The sequence below is a fragment of the Lolium rigidum genome, chromosome 5 (genome assembly GCF_022539505.1).
Source record: "Lolium rigidum isolate FL_2022 chromosome 5, APGP_CSIRO_Lrig_0.1, whole genome shotgun sequence".
NCBI lineage: Eukaryota > Viridiplantae > Streptophyta > Magnoliopsida > Poales > Poaceae > Lolium > Lolium rigidum.
In genome coordinates, this window is record NC_061512.1 from 97469883 (window position 1) to 97480486 (window position 10604).

Sequence of the window (10604 nt, forward strand, 5' to 3'; positions counted from 1 at the left end):
ACCTATCTCTCTCACCTCAAGAAGCAAACACTTGTGTGAACTGTGCATTGATTCTTACATACTTGCTATATTGTACTTTGTTATATTGCTCTGATATTGACAATTATCCATGAGATATACATGTTACGAAAGTTGAAAGCAACACGCTGAAACTTAATCTTCCTTTGTGTTGTTTCAATGCCTCCTTGATTTATTGCTTTATGAGTTAACTCTTATGCAAGACTTATTGATACTTGTCTTGAAGTACTATTCATGAAAAGTCTTTGCTTTATGATTCACTTGTTTTACGCATGTCATTACCATTGTTTTGATCGCTGCATCCACTACATATGTTTACAAATAGTATGATCAAGGTTATGATGGCATATCACTTCAGAAATTATCTTTGTTGTCGTTTTACACTATCCGGGACGACGAACTAACAGGGATGTGATACGTCTCCGAGCGTATCGATAATTTCTTATGTTCCATGCCATATTATTGATGATACCTACATGTTTTATGCACACTTTATGTCATATTCGTGCATTTTACTGGAACTAACCTATTAACAAGATGCGAAGTGCCGGTTCTTGTTTTACTTGTTTTTGGTTTTCGAAATCCTAGTAACGAAATATTCTCGGAATTGGACGAAATCAAGCCCCGGGGTCCTATTTTGCCACGAACCTTCCCGAGAAGACCGAAGAGCATACGAATTGGGGCCACGAGGTGGCCAAACCACATGGCGGCGCGGCCCAGGGGGGACTAGCGCCGCCTGTGGTGTGGGCCCCTACGTGCGAGGGCCCCATTTCTGCCCTTCCGCCTACTTAAAACCTCCGTATGAGAGCACGATGCGGCGCCACGATCTGGAAAACCTTCGGAGAAGCCGCCGCCATCGCGAAGCCAAGATGCAGGGGACGGGGAGTCTCTGTTCCGGCACCTGTGGACGATGCCCGGGGAAGGCTTCTCCATCGACACCGCGCCATCTCCGCATCCTCTTCATAAAGCAGCTGCTTGCTCCCATGAGGGAATGGGTAGCACCACCGTCCCGTGTGCACTCCGTCCTATGGCCCCTACTTCTTCTCCCCCTCGTGAGGATCCCTCCTCCGAGGTACCGTCGATTAGGCAACGACACCGCTGCTGCTCCCATGAGGAGGGAGTAGTTCTCCATCGAGGCTCGGGGCTGTACCGGTAGCTATGTGGTTAATCTCTCTCCTATGTGCTTCAATACAATAATCTCATGAGCTGCCTTACATGATTGAGATTCATATGATGATGCTTGTAATCTAGATGTCATCATGCTAGTCAAGTGAGTTTTACTTATGTGATCTCCGGAGACTCCTTGTCCCACGTGTGTAAAGGTGACAGTGTGTGCACCGTGTGGGTCTCTTAGGCTATATTTCACGGAATACTTATTCAGCTGTTGAATGGCATAGTGAGGTGCTTATTTATATCTCTTTATGATTGCAATGTGTTTGTATCACAATTTATCTATGTGCTACTCTAGCAATGTTATTAAAGTAGTTTTATTCCTCCCGCACGTGTGCAAAGGTGATAGTGTGTGCACCGTGTTAGTACTTGGTTTATGCTATGATCATGATCTCTTGTAGATTGCGAAGTTAACTATTGCTATGATAATATTGATGTGATCTATTCCTCCTACATATGCATGAAGGTGACAAGTGTGCATGCTATGCTAGTACTTGGTTTAGTCTTTTGATCTATCTTACACTAAAGGTTACTAAAATATGAGCATTATTGTGGAGCTTGTTAACTCCGGCATTGAGGGTTCGTGTAATCCTACGCAATGTGTTCATCATCCAACAAGAGTGTAGAGTATGCATTTATCTATTCTCGTTATGTGATCAATGTTGAGAGTGTCCACTAGTGAAAGTCTAATCCCTAGGCCTTGTTCCTAAATATCGCTATCGTCTGTTTGTTTACTTGTTTTCTTGCGTTATTACTGCTGCATTACTACTGCTTGTTTATCGTCCTGGGCAAAGCACTTTTTCAGGTGCCGTTGCTACTGCTTATTCATACCACCTGTATTTCACTATCTCTTCGCCGAACTAGTGCACCTATTAGGTGTGTTGGGGACACAAGAGACTTCTTGCTTTGTGGTTGCGGGGTTGCATGAGAGGGATATCTTTGACCTCTTCCTCCCCGAGTTCGATAAACCTTGGGTAATCCACTTAAGGGAAACTTGCTGCTGTTCTACAAACCTCTGCTCTTGGAGGTCCAACACTGTCTACAAGAATAGAAGCTCCCGTAGACATCACGGCGCGGCCCAAGCCTTGGCCGCGCCGGCCTGTTGTGTGGGGCCCTCGTGTGGCCCCCTGACCTGCCCTTCCGCCTACATATAGTCTCCGTCACGAAACCCCCAGTACCGAGAGCCACGATACGTAAAACGTTCCAGAGACGCCGCCGCCAATCCCATCTCGGGGGATTCAGGAGATCGCCTCCGGCACCCTGCCGGAGAGGGGAATCATCTCCCGGAGGAATCTTCACCGCCATGGTCGCCTCCGGAGTGATGAGTGAGTAGTTCACCCCTGGACTATGGGTCCATAGCAGTAGCTAGATGGTCGTCTTATCCTTATGTGCTTCATTTTCGGATCTTGTGAGCTGCCTAACATGATCAAGATCATCTATCTGTAATGCTATATGTTGTGTTTGTCGGGATCCGATGGATAGAGAATACTATGTTATGTTGATTATCAATCTATTACCTATGTGATGTTTATGATCTTGCATGCTCTCCGTTATTAGTAGAGGCTCGGCCAAGTTTTTACTCTTAACTCCAAGAGGGAGTATTTATGCTCGATAGTGGGTTCATGCCTCCATTAAATGCGGGACAGTGACAGAAAGTTCTAAGGTTGTGGATGTGCTGTTGCCACTAGGGATAAAACATTGATGCTATGTCCGAGAATGTAGTTATTGATTACATTACGCACCATACTTAATGCAATTGTCTGTTGTTTGCAACTTAATACTGGAAGGGGTTCGGATGATAACTCGAAGGTGGACTTTTTAGGCATAGATGCATGCTCGATAGCGGTCTATGTACTTTGTCGTAATGCCCAACTAAATCTCACTATACTCATCATATCATGTATGTGCATGGTCATGCCCTCTCTATTTGTCAATTGCCCAAATGTAATTTGTTCACCCAACATGCTATTTATCTTATGGGAGAGACACCTCTAGTGAACTGTGGACCCCGGTCCATTCTTTTACATTGAATACAATCTACTGCAATACTTGTTCTACTCGTTTTCTCGCAAACAATCATCATCCACACTATACATCTAATCCTTTGTTACAGCAAGCCGGTGAGATTGACAACCTCACTGTTTCGTTGGGGCAAAGTACTTTGGTTGTGTTGTGCAGGTTCCACGTTGGCGCCGGAATTCCTGGTGTTGCGCCGCACTACATCGCCGCCGCCATCAACCTTCGACGTGCTTCTTGGCTCCTACTGGTTCGATAAACCTTGGTTTCTTACTGAGGGAAACTTGCTGCTGTACGCATCACACCTTCCACTTGGGGTTCCCAACGGGCGTGTGCTTTACGCGTCATCAGGGTGACACGCAGATTATTAACCATGTGATTTCTAGATGAACATGATGAAAATTTTGTCAAGTTTTATTCCTTTTTGGATGGAGCCTAAGATAGGTGTATCCATGCAGATGATCAATTACACCCCTAGTTATTGAACCTAGGGCCACTTTCATGAGCAATCAAAGTATTTATTAAGACAAAACTCCAACCAGAGCTTAAAGTTTTACGGACCCCGATAAATAACCCCTATTGCAAGTACGAGACACTATACATAATTGTTACCACTTCGTATTCCTCCTCTTTTCCCTAATCTAAGGTGTAGTTTCTATGAGCCCATATAGGTGAGGTAATGTACATTCAACATTTTTACCATCATAGAACCACATTGAAGTACAAAACTTAACTAAATACTCATAGCATACTATATAGAAACCATGGCCAAGTCACCATATGCCATTAGAAACATAGGGAACTACTCACAACTCTTAAACACGGACATGATCAATGGCGTAAGGGATACAAAACAATAAGAAAATATAGTTGCGCCACCAAATAATCTCAAATAGCCAAGTATAATCATGCACAATATACCACAAAGATGATCTAGGGTTCTGATCTATAGAAACTGCAAGGGGGTGACATCGATCTTGGAGATGGGGCTGGTGAATATGGTGTTGATGGTCTCCCCCTATGATAATGAGGGGTTGGTCGGGACGATGACTTTGATCTCCACTCGGCGGCGGCCATAGAGCAACATAATCTACATTATACCGAGAAGAATTTTTGCCTCCGTCGCCGCCACTGAAAAGTCCCTGAAATTATGGTGTCCCATTTTCACGAGATAGAGAACTTGATAAAGGAAGGAGACACTCGAGGCGCTAGGGACCCACCATGGCGGGACCAGGGGTTTCGTACACGTGCCTTCCCCAGAGCCTCGTGTCTCCTCTCTCGCCCTTCCAAGGTTGAGGATCTTCATTTCGATGAAAAACTAGTTGTGTATTTCCTCCAATCAATTCAACTTCATAAGGTCCTTGAAATAGAAAAATAGAAAAAATAAGGTTTTCTGCCTCCCAAAATTAATACCAAGAATTTGTGGACTTTGGAATAAAGTCCCATAAATCTTCTAAACAGTAGTCCCTCCGTTCCTGGATATAAGTCATATAGTTTTTTGAAAATAAAATCCAGAATATAGGGTGTATTGCGTTGCACCAATTATCTGGAAAATTGTTTTAGGGATTAGTTTATTTTTCCTTATCTTATGAAAAGTTCTCTCTTTTCACACGTCAATTATCTAGTGTTAACCCCGCTGAAATCTGGTGTAAATTTCCCTCAATGTGTGTTCTTTAATTTTCGTGCAAAAAATTATATGGCTTGTATTAAGGAACATAGGGAGTAATAAATAACACAATAGTCATGAAAATACCATAATAAACATGGGCAATAAACATAATATTAATAATACAAAATGTACATATCAGATGAAAAACCCACTGAGACAACCGCCATGTGCCCTGACTTCTTGCACGCGGAGAAGGTGTTCAGAGGTTCATCATCCTTGAACTCCTTCACTTATGTGGTTCCAGTCTTTGCCTTCTCAGTTGTTCATTGCATCTAGTCGGTGTATTAGCTTGCACACTTTCCTAACTTGTTTATGACTTTGGTTGTTTTGAGGATGTGCTCTCATCTTAGATTTGAGCCACCAGAGAAACTGCCAATGTCATACTTACCAGGATCTTCTAGTAGTTGCGCTAGCACAAAAACCACAAAAACTTCCATGACCACCACCTGTACCAACATCATTACCCTCCACACATCATCATCGTTGGTCTATTTATCTACAACTTTCGACACCCCTCAGTTGCCCGAATTTACCCTCTACAATCATAACTCGAAGATATGATGAAGAGTAAAAAGTAGAAGGGTTTACTCGTTGGACCCGTGATGTCTACGCACGCTTCTATTCCTGTAGACAGTGTTGGGCCTCCAAGAGCAGAGGTTCGTAGAACATCAGCAAGTTTCCCTTAAGTGAATCACCCAAGGTTTATCGAACTCAGGGAGGTAGAGGTCAAAGATACCCTCTCAAGCAACCCTGCAATTAAGATACAAGAAGTCTCTTGTGTCCCCAACACACCTAATACACTTGTCAGATGTATAGGTGCACTAGTTCGGCGAAGAGATAGTGAAATACAAGTAATATGGATGATTATAAGTAGTAATTGCAATCTGAAATAAAAATGGTAGCAAGCGAACATGTAGCAGAACTTGTTGGAAACGGTGTTTCAATGCTTAGAAACAAGGCCTAGGGATCATACTTTCACTAATGGACACTCTCAACAATGATCACATAATTAAATAAATAAATGCTACTCTCAAACACTCTCTTGTTGGATAACAAAAACCATTCATTGTGTAGAGCTGCCAAAGCACACCTCAAGCCGGAGTAAACAAGATCCACAACGTCATAAAGGAATCACACACGATGCGCACACTGTCACCATCACACCGTGGAGAGTGACTCCGGAGTTCATATTAAAGTAACCTCTAGAGTGCATAATAGACAAGAGTAACATCTACATATTCAACTAGATTACAAAGCTCATGATCACATAAAGATCACACCATGGGAGAGAGAGATGAACCACATAGCTACCGGTAGAGCCCTCAGCCTCGGGGGAGAACTACTCCCTCCTCATCATGGGAGACAGCAACACCGATAAAGATGGCGATGGAGTCGATGGAGATGGCTCCGGGGGCAATTCCCTGTCCCGGTAGGGTGCCGAAACAGAGACTTCTGTCCCCCGAATTAGGGTTTTTGGTGGCGGTGGAGCTACGGAACTCTTCTGGAGAAATCGTCGATCCCCTTAGGGTTTTCAGGGCAGGAGCTTAATATAGGCGAAAGGGCGGCGCGAGGGGTGCCCGAGGGGCCCACCCCATAGGGCGGCGCCGCCCCCTCCTGGCCGCGCCAGTGGATGGGGAGGAGGCCGTGGGCCTCCTCTGGCCTGGCCCTTCTGGCTCCGTGGGTCTTCTGGCGAAATAGAATTTTTGTAATTTTTCTGGATTTTTCCGAGCACTTTGGTTTTTGGGCCTTTTCTGCAATAAACAGACATAATAAACAGAAACTGGCACTGTGACATCTTATTAATAGGTTAGTCCCAGAAAATGCATAAAATATTATAAAGTGTGAAAAAAACATGTAGGTATTGTCATAAAACTAGCATGGAACATAAGAAATTATAGATACGTTGAAGACGTATCAAACATCCCCAAGCTTAGTTCCTACTCGCCATCAAGTAGGTAAACGATAAAAAGAATAATTTCTGAAGTGACATGCTACCAACATAATCTTGATCAATACTATTGTAAAGCATATGAGATGAATGAAGTGACTCAAAGCAATGGTCTATAATCTGCTAACAAAAAGATAATGACTAAACAACTGAATCATATAGCAAAAACTTTTCATGAATAGTACTTTCAAGACAAGCATCGAAAAGTCTTGCATAAGAGTTAACTCATAAAGCAATAGATTCTTAATACAAGGTTTTGAAGCAACACAAAGGAAGATTTAAGTTTCAGCAATTGCTTTCAACTTTTAACATGTATATCTCATGGATAATTGTCAACACAAAGTAATATGATAAGTGCAATAAGCAAGCATGTAAGAATCAATGCACACAGTAGGTAAACTGACTCAACATAAAGTAAAAGAAAGGCCCTTCGCAGAGGGTAGCAGGGATTAAATCATGTGCTAGAGCTTTTCAAGTTTTGAAATCATATAGAGAGCATAAAAATAAAGTTTTGAGAGGTGTTTGTTGTTGTCAACGAATGGTAGTGGGCACTCTAACCCCCTTGTCAAACGAGACTTTCAAAGAGCGGCTCCCATGAAGGACGTTATCTCTACCAGCAAGGTAGATCATCCCTCTTCTCTTTTGTTTACACATGTATTTTAGTTTTATTTATAGATGACACTCCTCCCAACCTTTCGCTTTCACAAGCCATGGCTAACCGAATCCTCGGGTGCCTTCCAACATTTCACATACCATGGAGGAGTGTCTATTGCAAAATTAAGTTGCTTAACGATAAATCGGGGCAAAACATGTGAAGAGAATTATTAATGAAAGTTAATTAATTGGGGCTGGGCACCCCGTTGCCAGCTCTTTTTGCAAAATTATTGGATAAGCGGATGTATATGCCACTAGTCCATTGGTGAAAGTCTGCCCAACAAGATTGAAAGATAAAACACCACATACTTCTTCATGAGCTATAAAACATTGACACAAATAAGGAGTAATAAATTTTTGAATTGTTTAAAGGTAGCACATGAAGTATTTACTTGGAATGGCAGAAAATACCACATAGTAGGTAGTTATGGTGGACACAAATGGCATAGGTTTTGGCTCAAGGTTTTGGATGCACGAGAATGTAATATCCCAGGTTTAGAGGCAAGAAAAAGAGAGAACACGAGAGTGTGCATTGCATTCATGCATAGAAAATCCGGGGAATTTTCGCGTGTTCATCTAAAACCCAAAGTGATCGAGGTTTCTCTTGTGTCGATGGAATTGATGTGTGTCATCCACACAAGTGCGATAAATTTCGACATGACCTTTGTTGATTTATTATGTTTTTGAGGGAAATAGTTTGAATTAAAATTCAAATATGTAATACATGATTCAAATAATAAATTGAATTGGAATTTGAAATTTAAACAAGTATATAAATATTATATGTAGAAGTAACTACACTTGATAGTTCCAATTAAATAAATGTGTTAAACTTTATTACAAAATGACATTATCCAATACATTACCAGTTAGAAAAGAAATAGAAAATTACAAAAGAATAAAAGAAAACCCTAAACTAAATCTTCCATTTCTCTTCTTATCATTCCTTCCTGTAACACAAACAACAAAGATAAAAGAGAATGGTGTTATGGTTAAAATGTCGCCATCATCAAAGACGAGGCATTTTGATATTGGAACTCGACTACTAGATATTAGAAACTTGTCCTAATATCTAAGTGGTGGATTAGAGGGATCAATTTCAGTTTATAGGCATCTTTGGGAATTATGTATCATCTCTCGGATCATAAGAGGGATCAATGTATCATTCTATATCATTTGGCATCAATGAGCAAGTAGGCAACAGGGACAAGTAACAACATTTGATCCATGTCAAATAAGAGAAAAGTGCAACAATATTTGATCCACTTGTTTTAGGTAACTAAGGCGACCAATTAATCCCTCTAACCTAGCCAAGTTCCTATTTAAGCAAGCTCACATGATTTAAATAAAGTAATTCACCATTGACATTAGATGGTCAAGATGAATGATCATTAGCCACACAAATTAATTCCACAGATCATAATGCAAAGCTCACATGTAGCAGCCCATGAGAACTAACACTTGGCAGTACCAAAATAAGGCAAGGCATGGTCAGGCAAGGGATAAGATCAACTCTGAGGTACCTTGCATAAGAGGAAAAGCAAACCAACATTGAAACTTGTACAATCGAGATGATGTCATCTGCAAGCAGACATACTCACACATGCAACTGTGTGTTGTCACCCCCACAGCCAACACTCCAGCCCTATATAAACAGCACATAGGCTGTACCAAGCAGCTTTCCTCCACATCTCACATTTTCAGCCAACACACACCATACTTTGGCAAATCTAGTAAGTAGCTTTAGAACAGCAAGAACAAATCCACTGGATAAACCATCGAAATCATCGGATAGATCATATGAAGCAAATCAAGAAGCAAGAAGGAGAAGGCATGCTACAAGAAGCAGCATATCTCGGTAGCAGAAGAACCGACTAACAAGCTACAAAGTGCATCGGTAGAAACCGGTAATAGGATGAGTAGATCGGGTAGCATCTCGTTCTTAGTTTTGCATGAGCACATCAATAAGGGGAAAAAGGGAAATAATACACACACAACCAATCCAACTAACCTTCCACTAGATTTTCATCAAGGAAGATTGGAAGGATTTATTCTTCTCGGATCCGGCATAGAAGTGCTATGCCCAGTTCATCACGAGAGAATTTTATAAAACCATAAATAGTATATCTGTTCTTATCAAAAAGTTGTGCCTCAGCCTTTGCATCACAGGCAGGGTCAATGAATCAAGCAATAGCATTTGTTCTTATAAATTTTTACACAGCACAGCTTTCCTTAACAAATCTACAATCTCCAGGAATTACTTGGGGTCCAGAGGATAAGTTCCAGGCCAACCAAGTAGAACCCCAAGTAGCAGCAGTAGTAAACCCATCGGGGAATAACCACATAGTTAACTTTGCTCCACACATAATGAATCCAGACAATTAATGGATCATCTCAAATCTCCAGTAAAATTATCACAAATATGCATACAAGCTCAACCACAATTCATCAAGTAAATAATCCACCTTCATGTATCAGTACTTATGTCTGAACTCAACAGGAGTCTACACAAAAATATAACTGAATTCATCCAATTAACCACTGTCATGTGGACAGTATAATCCAACAAATAGCCACACACACTTGCAATTCATACCAAATGAATTCCAAATCATTTTCCTAGTTAATCTAGCTAGGAATCATTGCTTGCATCAATTCACCTGTCTTATTAAACAGCTACAAGCAAATATCATACCAATGAGCATAATCCTTTAATCATAGATAGTATTGTCTATAGAAATCACGAGATCATCAATGACATAATTATACAGGTTGGGATGATTCATTTATCCAAGTTGAGGCCTTGGATCAAGCACAAGACACTAGATAATTTAACAGACAATATCATTTGGTAATCACCATTAACATGCGAGCAATCGGGTTAGGCACACCCAAATGTTTGGCCAACAAATCCATAGCCATATAGAATGCCGAGAGACGGAGAGAGAGGGAAAGAGGGTATGAGTAGCTCACGAGTGGGATAGAGGAGTAGACGTAGCGGTTGACGCCGGGGTTGCGTCGGCGACGCCGTCCTCGCCGGCGTCGAGGTCGAGGATGCGGTAGGGGAGCGACGGCACCACCGGTACACCGACGTCGAGGTTGCGTCTATGGCGCCGTCCATCGAGGTCG